At 31.9% G+C, this 20,357-nt stretch overlaps 1 long non-coding RNA gene and 1 other non-coding gene across 12 annotated transcripts; one reads left to right on the plus strand and one right to left on the minus strand.

Moving 5' to 3' along the window:
- Positions 1–567: 567 nt before the first annotated feature.
- On the minus strand, positions 568–673 carry LOC121214194 (small nucleolar RNA R71). The gene has a single exon (XR_005909780.1). It is a non-coding gene; the product is annotated as a small nucleolar RNA R71 (small nucleolar RNA).
- A 13,893-nt stretch (positions 674–14,566) lies between these two features.
- On the plus strand, positions 14,567–20,058 carry LOC107922321 (uncharacterized). Of its 11 annotated transcripts, none has more exons than XR_005909053.1 (7): positions 14,570–14,673; positions 14,796–15,046; positions 15,955–16,094; positions 16,175–16,289; positions 16,958–17,681; positions 18,083–18,265; positions 18,490–18,840. It is a non-coding gene; the product is annotated as an uncharacterized lncRNA (long non-coding RNA). The 11 variants fall into 11 exon arrangements; XR_001691238.2 differs by having other exon boundaries at positions 14,580–14,673; positions 15,944–16,094; XR_005909052.1 differs by lacking the exon at positions 16,175–16,289 and having other exon boundaries at positions 14,567–14,673; positions 15,944–16,094.
- The last annotated feature ends 299 nt before the right edge of the window (positions 20,059–20,357 follow it).

Raw genomic sequence — 20,357 nt, forward strand, 5'->3', positions numbered from 1 at the left:
TGGTTTATGACTAGAGGAAACTCATTTGAATTGTTAGTTTATGATAGTGAGATAAAAAAAATTGCTCATAGAAATCAAAGAGAGGTTAGAGAAGCAATGCAAGGTCAATATATTTTAATAGACGATCAAGAGGAAAAAGATATTATTATGGAGATGGATGATAATCAAAACAATCACCTACCTCCTGCACGTCCTGCTCCTCGGACTATGTATGATTATGCTAAGCCTACTCTCATTGGGGCTGAATTGAGTATTGTCAATTGACAGTTGCTGCGAATAATTTTTGAAATCAAGCCAAATACAATTCAGATGGTACAACAGTATGTTCTGTTTGATGGGTTGTAAGATGAAGATCTGAATGCTCATTTGGCTAACTTTCTAGAGATTTGCGGCACATTTAAGATTAATGGTGCTACTGATGATGCAATATGCTTATGATTATTTCCATTCTCTTTAAAGAACAAGGCAAAACAATGGTTAAATTCATTGCCACGAGGTTTTATCACGACTTGGGCTCAAACGAGTGAGAAGTTTTTGTTAAAATATTTTCCACCCTCTAAAACAAATAAGTTGATGATTGACATCTCTTCTTTTTTTCAATTTGATATTGAGACTGTTATGATACATGGGAGAGATTTAAGGATTTGTTGAGAATGTGTCCTCACCATGGACTACTTTTGTGGCTCCAAGTTCAAATTTTTTACAATGGTTTGAACCCCTTAACTAGATAGATTATTGATGCAGCATATGGCAGAACATTGAATAATAAAACACCTGAGGTAGCTCAAGAATTTATTAAGGAGATGACACTGAATAATTATCAGTGGCAAGTTACAAGACTAAAACCTGTCAAAGCAGCCAGTGTTTTTAATATTAATGCAATTTCTATGTTAGCAAATCAGGTTGAAGCTCTTGGTAAGAAAATTGATGGTTTGAGTTTTTCTAAGTAGATGAATCCGATAGTTCAATGTGATGCGAATGGAGCAGTGATGATTAATTCAAAATGTTTACCATTCGGTTCTAGCATAGAGCATGAGCAAGACAACTTTATGGGTAACAATTGTAGACCTCAAAATAACCCTTATAACAATAACTATAATACTTGTTGGAGGAACCACCCAAATTTCTCTTAGGGTGGTCAAGGAAATCAAAGGTCACAACCCCTTCCAGGTTTTCAGCAACCTTATCAGCAAGAAAAGGAATCGAACCTTGAGGAGATGTTAACTAAATTTATTTTGGTGTTCAAAACTCGATTTCAAAATATTGAGACAACTCTGAAAATTTAGCAAGCATTAATTCAAGGGCTTGAAAATCAGATTAGACAGCTTGCTAAACTAGTTTCGAAAAGACAGTGAAGTAGTTTGCCTAGTAACCTTAAAACTAACCCAAAGGAGCAAGTCCACGTAATCACTGTTCGAATCATGGAAGGGCTAGTCGAGCCCGAAAAGAAGGTAAATTTAGAAGCTATTGAGAAAATGATAACGTTGAGGAAAGCAAGAAAGAGCATAAGTCGGTGGTTAGAGAATACAAACCACGAATTCCATATACGACAACATTGAAGCAAGACCGCATAAAAGAACAATATGGTAAATTTCTTGAGCTGTTGAAAAAATTGCATTTTAACTTACCTTTTGTTGAAGCCCTTTCGCAAATGCCAAAGTATGCAAAATTTTTAAAGGAGCTGTTAACAAATAAAAAAAAGTTCAAAGACTTGTTAACTATGGAGCTCAATAAGGATTCTTCGACCATTCTCCAAAATAAACTATCCAACAAGCTTAAAGATCCAAGGGGTTTTACTATTCCTTATCTTATTAGTAGTTTAAATGTTGAAAAAGTTTTGGCTGATTCGAGGGCTAGTATAAATGTTATGCATTATAAAACGTTCAAACAACCTGGTATTTGGGAACCAAAATCCACTAGGATAAGTATTCAATTAGTTGATAGATCAATTAGGTATCCTAGGGGTATTATTGATGATATACTTGTGTAAGTTGATAAATTTATATTCCCTATTGGTTTTATTATATTGGACATGGATGAGGATATTGAGGTACTCATGACCTTAGGTCGACCATTTTTAGCCACTATTAGAACTATTATTGATGTGGGTAGTGGTGAACTTGTGCTGAGTGTAGGTGATGAAAAGATTACTCTTCAAGTATGTGATTTTGTTAGAGTTCCTAGGGAGCGAGCTGATACTCATTTTTCTGTTAATGTTAGTAATCATGTGGCTCGACTTTCTTTGCAGGAATTTATTAATGAATAAGTGTTTGAACATTATCCGTTTCAAGGTGATAAAAATCAAGGGACGAGTGGAGAGTGAATGGTGCAACTCGATGAATTAGATGAATGGTGAACAAAGGCTGATGAGAACCCAAGAATAGTTAAAGAAATAACTAAGCAACGCCATAGTGTGCATGTAAAGAGAATGACTCAATTCAAAGTTGGGGACAAAGTACTACTAGACAAATCAGATACTCAAATGTTCCCTTCAAAGCTTAAGTCAAAAGGGTCGAACACATTTGTGGTACAAAACGTATTTCCATACAGAACCATTGAGGTAACACATCTTGATTACAACACATTCAAGGTAAACAATCTTTGTCTCAAACTTTATCTTGGTGGTCATACTAGCAATCAGACAAAGGAGCTTTGACTCTAAGATCCGCCTTAACCGTTAGCTAAAAAAAAGAGTCGAGCTTAGACTCTAAATAAGCGCTTCTCGGGAGGCAACCTAAGTGTTTTTATTTTACTTATTTATCCATTTTAATTTTATGTTATTAAAAAAAATTGAAAAAAAATTTAAAAAAATTTAAAAAATTTCCATTCATTTTTATTTTTTTATTACTTATTTCGTTCGCGATGTCGTTTTCCCATCCAACATCTCCTCCCTTTCCCTTCTATCCCAATTGTAACCACATAACCACCATTGTTGTTCCTCCAACGACGACCACAACCCCGTTTCCTCCATCCCCATCTAAGCCTTTACCCCTCCATCTTTCCTCTGTTTTTCCCCTCATAATACCGTCGATCACCTACCACCCCTCCTCTTCCATTTCTCCTCTAGCCACCGTTCGACCCTTCGTCATCATCGTGCCTCCATCGACAATCATTCACCACCATGTGTCACACCCCTTGAATATTTGTTTATTATTATATTAGTTTTATTATATATATTTTATTATTGTTACTTTTATTTGTTTACTTTATTTGAGTTTGTTTTGCTACAACATTTTCTTATTTTATTTGTAGATTAATAAATTTTGTATTGTTATTTAATTTTTGTTGTTTAATAGGTTGGTTGAGAGCTGTTCATGTGAGATTTGTGGAGGTTTCACTACTGCTAGTAGCCATGTTTTAATTCATTGTCAATGTTGAATTAGCTTTTCATATTTTGCGGGAATGTTTTACATAACCTTTGGTTATAGGCATCTGTATATTCTGTTGACAGTTTTGTGCTTTATTGAAAATTGGCTACCACTAGGTATACCATGACTAATAGCAAAGGTAAATCTAAGGTCACTGTCTCCATCTAAAAAAAATGGAAGACATCAGATGTAACCTCATCCTTGGGCCATCCTTTAGTCGCGAGACACATGTGTCTCCAATCTTTATTGGTCCACATGAGGACCAATATCAGCATTTGATGAGCGACAGCATGGAGTGGGTTCCCGTCGATACACATTGTCTCATTCAGATCCTTAAGATGAGCACGAGGAATTTTCAGACCTACCTTGTTCCCCTCCGCTGTTACACTTGAGGACCTCTCCAAGCGGTTTGACTACTTTGAGCAGCGATGCTTTGATCAATTCATAGCATTGTGGCATATTTGCATCAGATTTGCCAACATCTCCATATCTCTCATCTTGATCATACGCCTCGTGACCTTGACACCTCGAACGACGCCGATCCATAGCATGATTTCATTTTTTGTTTATTTATTTTAATTTTAATTTTAATTTTAATTTCATTTTTAGTTGTATTTTTATTTTATTTGTGAGTCTTATTTTATTTTATTTTTATTCTGAACTTTCCTGTTATTTTTATTATTTTGATGGTTGCTTTTGTTAGTGTTTATAATCTCTTTATCTTCTTATTTATTTTCATTTATCTTCTTATTAGTTTGCTCGGAAACATGCACTTCATTTAGAATCGTCCACGATTCCGATTTTCACTATTCTAGCGAATTCATCCAAATTCAAGGCAACTTCAGTTCCCTTCCTCCTTATCATATTGTACTTATTCTATTATTATATCTATTTTTACATTGAGGACAATGTACATCTAAAGTGTGGGGAGGTTGTTTATATGCTTATGCGATAAAATCCTTGAATTGTTGTTTGTTTTTAAGTAATTTTCTCGAACCTAACATTTAAGTAATTTCGTTTAATTTGGAGTTTTTATTGATAATGTTTTGGGATTTATTTGTGGATGTTTGTGCATTGATTGATTTAGACTTTAAGACACAAAAGAGTCAAGCATAATAAGTTGTTTTTCAGGAATTATTATTATTTTAGGTTGTCTCCCTAAACTAAAGAATTATCTTGAAATGTTGAATTTGCAAGTTTGACATCAAAGCCATAGTTTTTTTGTGAGCTTGTGAGCTTATAGAGCATATATTTTATTTCGTGCTCATTTTATTTATGGTTGTGAGTATGTCAACTTGATTTGTTATTCTAGAACTTGCTTCGATTATACATGTCAAGACCACATTTTTTATTTGATCTACTGAGATGATAGACACTTAGGATTTAATCCACCTAACCTTTAGTCAGCTTACATGTTGTATTAACCCTTAGTGAACCTCGATGATCCTAACATATTTTTTTATTCTAACCCGTTACTGTTAACCCTTAACCTACATATGTGTTGCAAAATTATCCTTTTTTAGTGACTCCCTTTTTGTTGAGATTTGATTTGGTTAATTGCCTAACTATGTTTCATTATTTGAATTGCTGAATCTTATCTTGTTCTCAATAATAATAATACAATGAAAATAATGAGCTTAAATCGTTAGTTTCATATTCTGTTGAAAAGTTTGTTTTCATTTTTTATTACTTGTTGATGTAAATTCCTTTAATTCAACATTTGATTTTTTTCTAGTTTGGTAACTTATCAAATCAATTCTCGATTTTAACCAACTTTTCTGACATTTTTCATACTCTTAACCTAAGCCCCATTACAACCAAGTAAAGACCTCTTGATTGGTGTGTCATCTAATTCTATAGTGGTGGAGATTTGATTTTCAAGCAAGCTTATGGTAATGACATTTCTTGTTTGATTGTTGAGTGCACATTATTTGAACCTTAAACGCTTTAAGTGTTTTGAGTGAATATTTAGTGAGGATGTTATTTCTTGTTGAGTTTAAATTTCAAGTAATTATAGAGATAAGGGAGATACCTAATGTTTTTAAAGCTTAAAATTCTCTACTTTGATTACTTGTGCTTTTTAGTGTCATTTTAGTTTGAATTCTCAATGCATGATTATCTGTGAATCATCCTAAGACATTATCAGTGAGAGCAATAAATTAAGGGAAGATAACTTGGTTGTAGGTTTAGTATTGATGTGTCATGAAATTAACTAAAAATACGACGAACGCAAGTGTATCTGTCGATAAATACTATAGCTATGGTGAGTAGAGATATTGAATCCACGAGTACTAAAAGTACTAGCAATTATCGTTTTCCTATTATTTAACCGACAAATCGGAATGATTGATTTAAGCTAAATATACTAAATTAATTAACTAAAGAACTCAGTAGAGAATAAATTAGGAAAATAATTGAATAATAACCAAGAAGCAAAGCAATACCCAAGCAAGAATCCACCTAGACTTCATCTATCATTATGAATATGAATTAAAAGATTTATGCACTTAGTATCTTGATCCGTAGAAATCCCTAAATTATGCTAATATCTCTTTCGAGAGTAAGTGCAACTGACTTTAGGTTGATTATTTGAAATTTATTTCTAATTAAAACCTATATTATTGCATTAACTTGATCTATGGATTCCCCTATTAGATTTGACTCTAATCTAGTAAATTCATGTTATCCTATTTCTAGAATTGTATGCAACTCCACTCAATTATGCTAGATCTACTCTTGAACAGGGACTTTTCCTCCTCTAATTTAAGCACATTAAACATGAATTAATATCCTGGAAATATTAAAACAAGAGATAAACACAAATAATTGAGAACAAGAATCAAGTATTTATCGCATAAAATAGAAATCAAATAATAGAATTCATCATAGGGTTCATCTTCTCTAGGTATCTAGGAAATTAGTTCGTAATTGTAAATAAAAACATCTTTAATACATGATAACCACAAGAAATAAAGAAAACCATAAAAACTTCAAAGAAATTAAAAGAAGGTCTTCAATTTTGATGGAAATCTACTTCAGAATTGGCTTTAATGGTGTTTTTCGAGTTGTTTTCTTCAATACTCTTTGATCACTCCCTATTATCTTCTTCTATTTGGAATTTATAGACTTTAGAATGCCTACAAATATTAAAAATTAAGTTTTTTAGCGTGTACGACCGTGTGTCCAGCCCGTGCGACTCTTGAAATCTACTCTATTTGTCCAATTTTCGCTCGTTTTTCACTTTTTTGCTCCCAAATGCTCTCCTAAGTATAGAAACATGAATTTAAAGGATTAGGAGCATAAAATTCACCAATTTTCAAAAATAATCATCCACAAATGCTTTAAGAACGGGATTAGAATATGTTAGATTTTTCTTTAGGACAAGCAAATACTTAAGTGTGGGGATATTTGATAGGTGCTAAAAATAACATGTTTTAGCCTCATTCTTAATGCGTTTTTGGATAATTATTCGATTTAAATGGTGAAATTTATGCTCCTAATCCTTTAAACTCATGTTTCTATACTTAGGAGAGCTTTTGGGAGAAAACAGAGTGAAATTTTGATAATCAGTGCAAGTTTCAGAAGCCACATGAGTTTCCACATAGCCATGTGCCAGGCCGTGTCAATTTCGTGAATCGCACTCCAAACATGAGGAAAAACATGTTTTTAGGTTTTTCGAGCATTCTAAGACCTATATAACAAAATAAGAAGATATGAGTGAGCTGTTATAAAGTACACAAGAAAACAATTTGGAAAACACCATTGAAGTTGATTCTGAAGCATATTTCGGCCAAGATTGAAGACTCCTAGTTGATTTCTCAGGAGATTATAGTGAGTTTCTTTATTTCTTTCGGTTGTGCTATTTTTGGGTTGTTTTTATTTTCAAGTATGAGCTAATTTTCTAAGTATCTAGGGAGGTGAACCCTATGATGAATTCTGTCATTTGATTTTTATTTTACACAATAAAGACATAGATCTTGTTCTCAATTATGTGTGCTCAATTCTTGGTTTAATATTTCTAGACTATTGATCCATGTCTGATGTGCTTAAATCAGAGGAGGAATAGACCCTATTTAATAGTGGATCTAGCATAATTGACTGAAGTTGTATACAATCCTAGAAATAGGATGACATAAATCTACTGGATTTGAGTGAAATCTAATAAGAGAATCCATAGTTTGATTTAAAGCGATAATAGGAGTTTTAATTAGAAAAAAAATTTAATTAATCAACCTAGAGTCAGTTGCTCTTAGTCTTGAAGAGAGGTATTTGCATAATTTAGGTATTTCTATGGATCAAGATAGTAAGTGAAGAAATTGTGTAATTTAGATTGATAGTGACAGATGTAGTCTAGGTGAATTCTTTCCCGGGTATTGTTTCGTTTCTTGGTTATTATTCGATTATTTTCTTAATTTGTTCTTTGTCACATTCATAGGTAATTAATTTAGTTAATTTTAGTTTTAATTAATCACTTGAATTTATCGGTTAAATAATAGAAAGACGATAACTACTAGTACTTTTAGTCTTCGTGCGAACAATATCTTTGCTCACTGTAGCTATACTATTAATTGATAGGTGCACTTGCCTTGGTTAGATTTTTAGTTGGTTTCATGGACATCAAAGCCACATACACTATTATCACATATGTGTGCATAAAACCAGCAGATCGCAAATGTCATAATCACATCTTATGTAATCACATTAACACATCTTATACACATCACATTTAACTTTATTTGCAAAATATCTTAAGTTTAAGTAGAAACACTTACACTTGGAACCTAGGATAGGTGATTAGGCTACCTAAGCTCCCCTTTAACACATTGAATTGTGCCTAAAAGCAACAATTCCTTATCATTCACAAATTTGGCTTTTGCTTCAATGCCAAAAGCTCAAACAAGCTTTTTTTTTTTGCCTTTATCTTTACTTGTAGAGGCTCCCAATTGATCTGACACTTTGCACACATAAGAAACACATTACAAACTTACCATGAAATTAAAAACACATTTAAATAGTAGTAAAATTACAGATCTAAACTCTCATTCTACAATACTGAAATCTAACTCGTTTGACTAAAATAACAGATTTCATCACTCAATGATCATTTCTAATCCTTAAACAAGTTTCTAAACATACTAAATACCATATTATTTGTAACACCCCTTACCCGTATTCAACTTCGGAATAGGATATGAGGCATTACTAGAACACTTACACATGTAAACGTATTAATCCGAGTTACAAAATTTCATTCAAATTTATACTCTTCAAATTTTTAACATGCTTTTATAATTCTTTACAACATATCCTCAAAATATTATATTCATAACAAATAGGGCTTACGAGACCCGATACTTACTCATGTAATTCAATGCTTCATTTCCATTTTATTCAATTCACAATCTTTCATGTTCACAATTCAAATCAATTTCTCAATCCAATATATATATTTCAATACCACAATAATTCTTTTAATTCAAATCATATCACTAGAAAATTCCATTTAATTCATGTACTCTTCAATATCGTTAAGTTCAATACTAATACGTATTCACCATTTAACTCAACGTTTATCGATTATACCATTCATTAACACATTTATATAATTCTTAGTATTACAATGAAAACATCACTTAAGCTTAAATAACAACATCAAATCAACTCATCACCCCCTTTTTCGTCATTTTATTCTTCAAGTATGAATTTAGTATTTCATTTCCTTTCCACACCCATTTCCTACGAATATCACACAAAACAGTAACATATCATTCAACCATAGTCACAAGCTAGTACATTTAAACATAATTCTTTTTGGAATTAACCACATGATAAACCATTTCAAGTAAGTTTACATAATTTAAACATTACCACCCTTTCCATGATCACAAGCATATTCCCATCTAGGCACTTACCATTTCAATGCATAACTTATAAATTTAACGTGGCATAATTCAGCCACCACTTGGTCAAAGCTTAAGCGTGTGCACTACACATGTTAGCCAAATAAACATATAGCGTAAGCATTATAAGTATGGTCGAGTTCAACATTTATTCATGTATCAAACTTACCAACATGAGTTAACCCATAAAACATTCATGGCCTTACTTCATACCAAATCATATACCAAATATACCACACTCACATACTATGAAACTTTATTTTCCCATATGAGCTTAAATCATGATCAATAATACGCAAATGTAAGCATCATTTCTATTTTAACGTTTATCAATTATAATCGAGCATATAACGAATTATACACAAATCATTCATATATATAATTAATTTTCCTCCTTCTTCTCTCCATTCAACATCCTTTATGTATAAAACATGCTTAAATAGCATTATACATAATTTCACTATTCACTTATATTTAAATTCAAAGCTGTCTATTTGAGTCAGAGTCACTAAATCATTTTTATCCTAAGCTACAGAGCTCCAAATTAAGATCCGTTAATTTTCCCAGAAACTAGACTCACAGTATTCTTACCATAAAATTTTTAGAATTTTTTACTCAGCCAATTAGAACAGTTTATTCTTTAAAGTCACCCCTATTTCACTACTTAACATCTCTGACCTCTCTTAACTAAAAATGAATTATCTCATTGTATAGAAATCAGATGATATTTATGTTTGTTTTATTTAAAAATAGACTCATTGAGGATTCTAAGCATATAAATTATAACTTTTAATTATTTTTTAAAATTTTTAATTATTTTCCAAAGTCAGAACAGAGGATTCTGAAATCAATCTGATCCTGCCTCACTAAAATTCAAATATCTCAAAATGTATAAATCTTTTTCTTGCTCTGTTACTTTTATGTAAAAATAAACTCCTTAAGCTTTCATTTAATATCTCATTCACTCTCTAATTCAATTTCCACCATTTTTGGTGATTTTTCAAATTCACACTATTGTTACTATCCAAAACTGTTTTGTTGCACATTTTACTTTTTCATAATTTCATTACTTCTTTTCATCTTTCTCAAGGGTCGATTAAATATCGAACCCAATATTCATCACGTAACCTTATTCGATTCACATATATTTTCACTTATCCAATTTCCCCGATAAACACTTCAGAATATTAACCGTTACACGGTGGAATCAGCACTTAACAACCACCTCATGTTCAAAGGATCCCAGTGGAATGAGCACTTAGCAACCACCTTATAATCAATGATACGGGGAATCAGCACATAGCAACCCCTTTCACAATCAAGGATACGGTGGATTCATCACTTAGCAACCACCTTATAATCAATGATACGGGGAATCAGCACATAGCAACCCCTTTCACAATCAAGGATACGGTGGAATCAGCACTTAGCAACCACCTTATAATCAATGATACGGGGAATCAGCACATAGCAACCCCTTTCATTCATAGAATCCCGGTCAAATCCGAGTGTTCAATTGGGAACCTTACTTCACAACATTTTACCAACTTTTCCAATTTATTCACATTTTGTAATCTACATCAAATGTTTATTCTATATTCAGTCATATCTCAACAATATATTAAATAAAATTAAAACAATGTATTATTCGCATACAAACTTACCATCATGCTTTCAAGGTCAATTCATCATCTTTCTTGGTTTATAATAACACATTTAAATTATTTAACACTCACATTATTCAATCTAGTACTAAAATCACACTTTGGCAAAAGTACATTTTTGCCCCTAAAGTTTCACAAAATTATGATTTTACCCCAAAGCTCGTAAATTAAACTTCATCCCATATTCTTATGTACTATGACATGTTGGACATTTTTCCCTTCTATGGCAACATCGAATTCCCACTCTAACACTTATGCACATTAGGTATTTTTACCGATTATGTCGTTTTACTCGTTTTCACTTAAAATCGCTTAACAAAAGTTGTTTAACATAATTTCAAACTTCATATTCTAACATAAAACATCAAAATAAACACATTTCATCTATGGGTATTTTTCCAAATATAAACCCTAGATTAAATTATTGTTAGAATAAGCTAAATCAAGTTACCGGGACTCTAAAAACGTAAAGAACATTAAAAACGGGGCTTGGAATCACTTACTATGGAACTTGGAAGCTTGAAAACCCTAGCAATGGCTTCCCCCCTTGTGAAATTCGGCCAAGGCTTGAAGATGATGATTTTTCGCCTATTTTGTCTTTTTAATACATTTTAATTACCAAATTACCAAAATACCCCTAACTTAAAAATTTCCTATTTCACTTATCTCATGTCCATTTTTGTCCAAAATGTAACCAATGGTCTAATTACCATTTAAGGACCTCCAATTTAAAATTTCATAAAAATTGGACACTTCTAACATGTAGAACTCAACTTTTGCACTTTTTACAATTTAGTCCTTTTGGCTAAATTGAGTGCCCAAACGTCGAAATTTTTGAACAAAATTTTCATAAAATCATTCCGTGAAATTTTAGACCATAAAAATATAATAAAAAATAAATTTTTTCTCGTTGGATTTGTGGTCCCGAAACCATGTTCTGACTAGGCCCAAAATCGGGCTGTTACATTATTACAGATCTAAGCCATCAAATTTGTCAAATCTCTTGGATCTAAGTTTTTCAAAAAATCAAGCTTACATGAACATCAAAAGAGGGAAAATGTTCCATTAGTGAAAATCCATTAACGATTTGTTAAATTGAGTTAAAAAAACCTTCTAATTAGTTCAAAACAAGTCAAAAATCACTTTGAATAACAAATTTAATTAGTAATTTGGATTTCACCATTTTATTAGTTTAGATGAAAACATCTTCAAGTGGATTTGTAGAAGTTGTATTTCGAAAGTGGGAATTGGAAATGGCTAGCTTACTGAGGCTAAAGGAAAAGGTGATGTGCTAATCAACACTCCAATAGGTACTAAAGTAATTTCATATGTGCTTTTAGTTATTGAAATAGATCATAATCTCCTTAGCATTGGTTAATTGCTTGAGAAGAAATACTTTGTTAATTTTAAATATAGTGGTTGCGCTATATTTGATTCATTCGGATAGGAAGTTGTGACAGTCTTAATGAATGATATAAGGTTAGTGCTAGATTGGAACTTTGTGGCCTTGAGAGCCTATACCAATTCAGTAGATGAATCACATATTTGGCACAAAAAATTGAAACATGTGAACTATAAGTCCTCTAGTCACGTGTGCAAGTTAGATTTGGTTGAGAAGTTGACTAAAGTTAAAGATGAAGGCTTAGATGACCTTACTGTTACAAGCACCATGCCTATTGTTGAAGCTTATCACCAGTGTGACTTAGCAGTGTTGGAGCATGCAAATTTTGAAGAAGCTACGCAAGAAACCAAATTGATGTTAACTACATGGAGGCCAATGAGGAGTGTTAGAAATTGGCCATCCAAGCATAGACTCTCTCACCAATGTGCGATCCACCAAAGCTACAAGCTCATAAATATGAGAGCTCACCAAAGTTGCAAGTTGTCCAAAGTACAAACGACGAATACGCAAAGTGCGGGCTTTCTGGCGGACAGCCTAAGTACAAGGAGGCTTGCAGATTGTCCATCTGTAAGAATGTTGGTAGATTGTCTATGTGTGAGAATGTTGGTGGACTGTCCAAGTGAGAACAAACTCGCGAACACATGAGCTATGGACTGCATGGCGAATTGAAGACATGCGAAGTATTGCGGTGCTAGCTGACTTTGTGAAGCAGCAAACTGCGTACTGCCACTACACCAAAACAGGCTTTTAGCGGCGTTTGGACAAAAAATGCCGGTAAAAATCGAGCATTAGGGGCGTTTTTCAGAAAAATGCCCCAAAAAACCTAAGCCCAATGGCGTCGTTTTCTGACCTTTCGGGGCTTTAGCGGCGTTTTTGAAAAAGCGCTGCTAATGCTTGGGGCTTTGGCGGCATTTTTCAAAAAGTGCCGCTAATTCTCAGGGATTTAGCAGCGTTTTTGAAAAAGCGTCGCTAATGCTAGGGGCTTTAGCGGCGTTTTTGAAAAAGCGCCGCTAATGCTAGGGGCTTTAGCGGCGTTTCTGAAAAGGCGCCACTAATGCAGGGGCTTTAGCGGCGTTTTTGAAAAAGCGCCGTTAAAAACATTTTATCTTAATTGGTTTATTTATATTAATTATTTAAATATTCAATTTATTTCTAATTGAATATTTAAAATCTTCAGAAAAAAATAATGACACCTAGAAATAATTTGAAATAAAACACATGGAAAAAATAAAATACTATTATTTAAATAATTTTAAAGTTTTTAGGTACATGATTACTGATTTTTTTAATTTATATATTAAAAAATTTCTTATATAATTGTAAAAGAGATAGTATTAATTTTAAAATATTGAATTAATTATCGCTATAGTTTAGGGTTTTTGGTTTAGGGTATAAGATTAATTTAAGATTTAAGGCTGGTTTAGGAGTTACTATTTTATGGTTTAGGGAGTATGGATTTAGGGATTATGGATTACTGATTATGGTTTAAGGGTTGAGATTTAAGGTTTAGGGGTTAGGAGTTTAGGGGTTAGACGTTATGGGGTTAAGAGTTAGGGATTTAAAGTTTAGGGATTCAAGGGTTGGGTTAGGGTTTTGGGTTTAGATTAATTAGTTTTTTTAATTTATATTTTAAATATGTTATTATATAATTGTAAAAGAGATAGTATTAATTTTAAAATATTGAATTAATTATGATTATAGTTTAGGGTTTGTGATTTAGGGTATATGGTTTAGGGTCTAAGGTTTAAGAGTTACTATTTTAAAGTTTATGGATTATGGGTTTAGGGATTACAGTTTATGGTTTATTGTTTAAGGGTTGGGATTTAAGGATTAGGGGTTAGGGGTTTATGATTTATGTTTTATGTTTTATGATTCAGGGTTTAGGGTTTAGATTAATTAGGGTTTTTTAATTTATATATTAAATAATTTCTTATATAATTGTAAAAGATATAATATTAATTTTAATATATTAAAATTATGGTTATAGTTTAAATTATTTAAGAGATAATAGATAAACTTTATATATATTAAATGGTTTAGGATTTAAGGTTTAGTTGAGATTTGTTAAATGATGAAATTTTATTAAAATATATGGTATTTACTTTGAGAGTACTTAGTTTTTTTTTATAAAAATCTAATTTATAAAAAATAGTAATAATAAATGTTTTATAAATCACGTAATTAATAATTTTTAATAGACAAAATAAAATATTTTTAGCAGAGTAAAATGACGTTGTTTTGTTCAAAATAAATCATTTTACTTTAAAAAATGGCACTGTTTTCCCCGAATTTCCCCGCCTGAAATCTCCAAAAGGATCTCCGCTACTAAAGTAGATAAGGTTTTTGGAATTCCTTTTGTGCTTTCTCTTTGTCAAAAAAGACTTCTGTTCTGTTCGGTATTTGCAGGGAAATAAAAAGATAATGTGTTTTGTATTTTTGTTTCCGTTATAAATTTTTTAAGGAAAGGGAGATGAAGAAAAAGAAGAAAAGGGGGAAGAAAAATGCTGCAACTATGGGTAATTTATCCCGACTTTACCCTACTTTTGAAACCATGGTATGAGATAGGCTGGTCTCCCAATATTTCCTTAATCGAAGGGAGGAAAACCCTAATTTTGTCTCTCCCAAGAGATGAAAGGAAGGGAAAAATGGTGTTTTACTTCAAAGCCCGGGCAGAAGCTAGCGATTACAATATGGCTTCATCGAAGATATATGGTAATTTCTTATTTGAATTATTTTTCTAGATACATTGAAATATTTTGAAATTTCGCCATTGTTGCTATAGATTTCGATAAGAAAACAGAGATTGAAACTAGGTTGTTCGATAAAGACAGAGATTTTCAAGCTGGTTTAGGTTTTCTTTGTTTCCCTTATTGTTCAACAGAGCTTGAAGATCATAACTGGGAAGATCAGACAACACGTTATAATCGATTGTTCCAGTGGAAACCATTTCGGGAATTTTATAGTTGAAGGAAGAATAATCTGAAGTTGATGAAAGATTATAAGACACTTTTTAAACCAAAATGAACCAAGTTTTGATTGAAATTAGAACTCAAAAATGCAATAAAAAGACCAAAGACAAATTGGTGTCCTTTTTTTTTTTTGGTTATTAAGTTATAAAACAGACAAATTTTCTTTTAGGTGTTTGGTTGATGAGAAAATATAAGAAAATTTGGTAAAATATTTTTGGTGAGAAAAAAATTATAAATTTATAATTGTTAACTAGTAGAAAAAAATTTATAATTGTTAACTAGTAGATTGAGCTAGGTAATGGTGGTGGTGCTAATTTGCCTGCAACCAAAGAGAAGTATGGTCAGTACATGGTCAGTAGGTGCTCCACCTTTACGGCGCAAACATGTTTACAACATTGCTACATAGTTCACTTAAGTTTTTAATATATAAGAGCTTGATCTGAATTTCAGACCTTGCTTCAGGTGACGATGAGTGGGAATAGGCAAGTTCCATTACTAGTTATTTCAAGCTATTTGTTGAAACCATTAATGTCTTCTCTACTAACAAAAGTCCTACTGCAAATGTACATTTTTTTTCTGAAATCTGTTATGTTTACATATTGTTGATTGCATTGTGCAAGAGCCCTAATACTTTTCTTAGTTCATTGGCAGGGAAGAGGAAAGTAAAGTTCTATAAATACTGGAGCAATACAATTTAGCTTTGGCAGTATCATCTATATCTTACATCCCCCAACCGTCGAAGTTCACTGAATTGATATGCACACAAGATTGGTTGCAGATGCAATCAGATGGTATGTATGCGCATTATCACAATATCAATTTTGGTTCATTATATATCACTAAAAATATGTCGTTGGTATTAATGTATTAGATCCTAGTTCATCGTCAAGCATTTATGCTATACCTATTCATATGGCTCTGAAGAACACTGTTTCTATGTTGTGGATTTCATTAATGTCCTTATTTTGAAGGCTATTTCATGCAAGGTATGTACATGGATATGTGGTAAGCCCATAAGATGATGTTTGACCGCATAAGAATTTAGCCTTGGTCTCAAATCATAAATTGGATGAGTAACTATTGTAATGTTCTTATGTCAATATGGGCAAATAGCTAATTGCTTCTTAGTATTTTGATTTGTTACTATACATATTAGGAATAATAAACAATCAACCCTTTGATATGATACAACAGTTATTATAGTAGTACTTAACAAAAATTTGGTTCTCATTCTTCACTTAACAAGTCTTGTGGCACATACATATGTAAACTAGGAAATTGAAACAAGAAAGAAACGCAAACCCAAAGCACATTGATACTCTTGAATGATAGTTATAAATGAATAATATGCCTGACTTGGCATTTATAAAACTCACATGCTTGAAGGATAGAATAAAAATTGTGGTTAGAATTGGATTGTCAGCTTTTGCAAGATTCAGTAAAAAAAAATCATTTGGACACCTGGAAGAATTCATTGGTTTCATTGTTGTAATCTCTCTTATTCAATATCTAATTCATTTCCATGGTTGAGATAGCTAAGTTGTCAATTTCCTCGAATATTAATTTTTGCATTCATGTTATTTTCCATTCATATTTAACTTGTCAATATCAATTTTTATTTTAATGCACTATAATTATTTTCCCAATTCTGCAGGGTACATGAAGATTGGATAACCAGGAATGTAGCAGATGTAGTTTGCATGTTTGCACTGCAAGTAGATGAATTGATTCAATCTCTATCATCGGCAAAAGATATACTTCCCCTTCATATAACTTTTATGATCTTTCAACTATTTATCTATGTTTTTATATGGGATGATGAATATATCACATGCTTCAGAAAAGGATAAACGTGGTGAAAAATATCAATTCACTATAAAATTGATTTGAGAATTGGCGTTTTCTTCATTTGTATGTTGTTTCTATGTTGGAATGGATGAATGGTGGGACGCTTGGCCTCTATCCTATAGTAAAAGTATATGTTTTTTTACATTTATTTATTAGCAAACAACAGTGATATTAATCTTTGTTTTGTTGTCTTCTTGTCAGTTGCATTTATTGTTGTTAGTAAAATAGGATTCTCTTCTTAGGATCTTAGTTTCTTCACTTGTATTAGACTTAACAATGGCTTGCATTGCATTGGTGTTGATTTTACCTAAATTTCGAGGTTTACAATTTTTAATTTTTATTAATTATTTACGTTTTCTCACTTTTATTAATTATTATTATTTAAGCTTCCTTTATTTGCCTTCTTTTATCATTTTTTTCATGTTGTTTTTAGCTTCGAAGATCTAGTCTACCAATCTGGACCTAGTTCTTGGCCTTCTTCCGTCTATGCTCAATCAGCAATTTATCCCATGGCACAGAGTGCAGCCCAGGTTTTACTTCTTTCTTTTATATATTTTACATTCATACAAGAGTAATTTTTGTCTTTTTACATTTCAAATAAAACCATTTTTATTTTATTTTATACATGTCAATCTTTGAACTCATGACATTAGCATATATAAAATCGTAGGTTTACCACTACAACAAATGTTTCACCTCACTGAATTAGTGTCAATTGTACATTAAGTCAGTTAGAGAAATAACTTATATTCTTACAAGAATTCTTTTGCCTTTTTTCATTTTAAATTATAAATGTTGAGGTTTGAAACCATACCATTAACATATATAAAATCTCAATTACTAATATTATTACACAATCAATGCTTTATTTTAAATTATAAATGTTGAGATTTGAAACCTTACCATTAAAATATATAAAACCATGAACCAGATGACAAAGGGTTTCTCAAGGGTAGAAGAATCATTTAATGACTTGGCTTTTGATGTGCCTGATGCCCGAAAACAGTTTCTAGCATATGTTGAAAAAGCAAAGACTACCGGATGCTTGGATTCATCATTTCATTATGGCAATTCCATAAACGATAAAGAGAATGGGGTCTGCCAATAATAACGAGTAAGTTTTCTCATCTTTTGCTGTACCCCATTTTATATAACATTAGATATACTAAAATGGTTATGATGTTGGGATTTGAATCCCAGATGCCACGTCTCGAAGGTGTTTGCATGAGCCATAGGTTGAATGCAAATTTTGATTCTAATTTATTAATCCCGATCATTCCACTCTTATCAGAGCTGACATGCTCAATTGTTTTTACTCTTAAAATTAATCACTCGTAGGTTTACAGGGAAGTTGAGTTCCTTCTAGCTGTGCTCAATTGTTTTGTTTTTGCCATTAAAGCTGCTGTAGTTATGTAAAGAGAATGGGGTCTGCCAATAATAATGAGCTTGTAGGCACTAAATCTGCAGTTCAAATTCGAAGCCATGCTCAAAAGTTTTTCTCTAAGGCTCATTGCTTTGAGTTCATTACAAGATTTCCTTGATTAAGTAAATGTATTATATCTTTTATTACCAAGATTTACTTGATTAAGAAAATGCATTGTATTTTTTATTACCTTGCAATGTGTATAGTCATAGGCAGGTTCAACTAGTCAGTCTGTTTCTCATATGTATTATTTATTTTAGTTTTGATTCTAAATTTTTATTTTTACTTTAATATTTACAACAACTTGAGTTCTAACTTTTGGATTTTAATTGTGTTATTAATTTATTATTTTAAATTATAAAACTAAATTCATTAATTTTTATATTTAGTTTTAAAGTTAAAATTTTCATAGAAAATTTAATTTAAATAATATTTTTATTTATCCATAAAAGTATGTTTAAAGTTCAAATTAAAAAAATAAAACATAATATAATATTTAAAAAATAAATATTATTTGATTAAAATATTTTTTTTAAATGTTATGTTTTTAGCGGCCTTTTTACGAGAAGCGTCGCTAAAGGTTTGTTCTATAGCAGCGTTTGTGATAAAAAGCGCCGCTAAAGGTCATGTTCTTTAGCGGCGTTTGTGACAAAAGCGCCACTAAAGGTCGTTTGTGATAAAAGTGCCGTTAAAGGTCATGATTTTTAGCAGCGTTTGTGATAAAAGCGCCTCTAAAGGTCATGGTATTTAGTGGCATTTTTTCACATAAACGCCGCTAAATTTAGCGCTGTTGTCTGTAGTGGCACTTTTTGCGGCGCTTGTGAAAGCGTCGCTAATACTTTTAGTGGCGCTTAAAAGCGCCGCTAAAGACCTAAAAAAACGCCGCTAAAAACCTATTTTGTTGTAGTGTGCATCAGTTCAAATGTGAGTTGTTCAGTTCATTTGTTAAGATACTTAGTTGAAAATGAACTGAGTTGGTAATGTAATGATGTGTTTAGGTGTTAGATTGACACAAATCAGCTTATGTGCAAGCAATGTTTACAAGTTTCAAGATAGTTTAGGTGGATTAGGTAAGTTTTTGGTTAGAAAAACTCTTTATAAATGTAATGTTTGGGAATTGAAAAGTGTGAAAAATATAGAAGACTCCATATACCACTAATTCTCATGTGTTTTGCTGCTTCTTTCTATTCTCCCTATGTGAAAAACCCAACACATTCTTACTTGCTTATCAGGCTGATAGTAGTATAATGGGAAGCGAGAGGCGACTCTGATCTTTACTAGCAGCTCTGATTTTTGGGGGCAATTGATTTTGATGTCCATGATTCGAACTTTTGACAATGCTGAAACTCGTGCCAGTTTTGGAGCTGTGTGAATTTTTTATGCTGCTTTTGAAGTTTTGTACTTTCCTGGTGATATTTTTAGCAACTTATTTATGTGAATTTTGCTTGAGGAGATTATTTATTTATGTAAGCGTTTATGTTAAAGGTTTTTGTTTTCTAAAGCTGTATGTAACTTTTTGGAGTCTTCTCCTTTATGGTGCCTTGCACTTTTGTTAATAAAATTGTATTTGATGAAAAAAAAAAGACGACGATTTGTAAACGCCTTCAATGCTAATTTTCATTATTCAAGGCTTCACACCCAGACCACTAAAAGATGGCCCCTTTCATCATTATCATAACAGCACATGGCCCAAAATACAGCAAACACACACCCTACATAAACACGTAACTCCGCTTTGCTGCCAATCTTTGCCAAGTGAACACCATGCATAAACGCTTAACCC

Source organism: Gossypium hirsutum, chromosome D01, assembly GCF_007990345.1.
Source record: "Gossypium hirsutum isolate 1008001.06 chromosome D01, Gossypium_hirsutum_v2.1, whole genome shotgun sequence".
NCBI lineage: Eukaryota > Viridiplantae > Streptophyta > Magnoliopsida > Malvales > Malvaceae > Gossypium > Gossypium hirsutum.